This window comes from Gorilla gorilla, chromosome 1, assembly GCF_029281585.2.
Source record: "Gorilla gorilla gorilla isolate KB3781 chromosome 1, NHGRI_mGorGor1-v2.1_pri, whole genome shotgun sequence".
In the NCBI taxonomy this organism is placed as follows: Eukaryota; Metazoa; Chordata; class Mammalia; order Primates; family Hominidae; genus Gorilla; species Gorilla gorilla.
In genome coordinates, this window is record NC_073224.2 from 103,878,742 (window position 1) to 103,881,251 (window position 2,510).

Below are 2,510 nucleotides of genomic sequence, written 5' to 3' on the forward strand. Positions count from 1 at the left end.
ATTGTACATCATGGTTTTTCTGGAAAAGTGCATCAATTTAAAAAGTATGTTTTTGTCCATCTAAGCACATTCAACTCTGTCAGACCATAGATGCCCATGTGAGGTCCAGAGGAGAGGGTCACTGTAGCCACATGGCCTCTTGCCAGAGGACTTTCTCCTGATGCCTGTCTCCCTAGCAGTGCTTCTGCCTCAGACCAGTCCTACTGCATTTTAACATGAACTTCATCCTGTTCTCCCTCTGCTGCCCCTCAGAGTTCTTGAACAATCTGGTGCTGCCCTGCTGTCCAGTAAGAGTAAGCATGAGGCTGGCAGGATCTGTCTTTCCACATAGGCTGGAAATCATCCACTTACTTGATTTTCATCTCCCTTATGCCTATTGCAAAAGAATTATGGAAGGACATAGTGGATACAAAATAGTATCAAGGTCAGCCTGCATCTCTATTTTATCTCCCTTGGCTTCCTGAGCTCCAATGAACTAAACCATTCATTCCAATCACACCCACAGTGTCCCTCCAACCCCATCTAGGCCTAACTCAGTTCCCTCTGGGGCAATGCTCCATCTTCTTTTGGTATTCATCCCCCAGTACCTATTCTTCAAAGCCCAGTTCATATACCATCTCCTTCAGAAAGGTGCATGAGCGTACCCTAAGCCTCTGTGGGATTTCCCGCCTCAGTGCCCGAAGCATTGTATAGGCATGAGCTCTGGATTCGGACAACTGGGTTTGAATTTCAGTGGCTAGCTGGGTGACCTTGACCAAACAACTTGTCCTTCTGAACCTCAGTGTCCTTGTCTCTCAGATGAGGAGGATAGTCATACCAAATCATGGCATTGTTGCACCAGAAAGTTGAGATCATCCATGTAAAGCCTTTGACACTGACTGACGTGTGGCAACACTCAATAAATGGGGCACTGTTATTGTTAGTAAAGTCCTTTATGCATTTGTTTCATATCCTTGCTCTGTCTGAATCCTTCAGGGCACAAATTTCCTTATTCATCACCGTTTTCTTGGAGGTGTCTCACGCAGACCCTGGATGCCCAAGCTTTGCATTTAGGAGCCTCCCTCAGGTGAAGCCCTTTTCTCTTGGTCCTGCAATTCTATATCACAGCCCTAGAGGGTAGCAAGAGATCACAGATACTTTGGAAGGCTGGCAGGCATCCTGAGTGCTCTTCCTCTTGGCTAGCTTTTACCAGTGGTGAGCCACCCATTGTAGCTTCTTGCTCAAACTGTATTTTTATTCCTTTGTGCTAGGAACATCCCAAAAGCAACAAGCCAAAGCCTATCATTGTAGTCCTTTGGGGTAACCTCCTCACTTCCCCACAGACACAGTTTGCTTTAGCTGGTAAGTTAATCAAAATCAGTTAGGATTTCCTAGTACATAATATGTGCCCTTTACTGGGTTTCATTTTAAGGGATTAAATGGGTTCAAGAATGCAAAATGCTTTGAAAAATTCCTAACACATAAGAAAGAAGCAAAGTCTGTTTTCATGGTCCAATTAGACATGAGTAAAAGGCAAAGAGGAAAACAAAAGGAACTTCTGAAATCCCAAATATGCTGTGTGAACCACTGCTTCCATTTGCTGAGCCCCTTTCGTGTGCTAGACACTAACCTAAGTACTTTGTAAGTGTTATTTAATAACGAAACCAATGCTGAAAGGTCAATATTTTTGTCTGCATTTTAATAATGAAGAAACAGATCAGAGATATGATGTAGCCTGCCCAGGATCACATAGAATGTAAGCAGAAGAGCTGGGTTCAATCTCAAGTGTGTGACTCCAGCGGACATCCTTTTAACCTCCACAGCAGTGCCTCACCTGGTCAGCTTGTTTTATTTGCTTATAAATTATTTATTATTTTTATTATTTCCGTTACCTAGCAGAATGGTCCAAATGTTGATTTCTGAGGGATAAGAGCCAATGTTGTCCTTCCTATGTGGGATATTGTGGCATTACTGTAACTTTTACTCCTGGACAGGACAGTCTGGAGGAGATTTTTAAATGCTTGGAACTAAACAGTAGCATAAATATTGCATATCAGAATTCACTAGATATACAGAAAAGGCAATAAAAGTAAGGAGAATTAAGACTTTAAAAGTTTATATAAAATATGAAAGGCTGAAAATTAATGATCTAATACAGGAAAGTGGAATTAAAAAATAAATGCTAAAGAAAGTATATGTAAGAAAATACTAAATATAAAATGAAAAATTAATAAAATAAAAAACAAAGATATATTATATGAATTGACTAAGCCAAACTGATTCTTTGAAAAGGTGAAAAAAATAGTCAAAATTAAAAATGTTGACCAAGATAAAAAAGAGAAAAAAGTTAATATGGAAAGTTAAAAAAGGGTTGTAACTATAATTAAAACAGAAATTACAAAAAGAACTGAATTTATAATAAATCTCAGACTTAAATGAGAAAGAAAAAACATTAGGAAGATTAATCAGTTGCTATTGAACTTTCTTACTGTAGAGAGACTTTATTCAAAAGGATTATTGCAAGGAGGGAA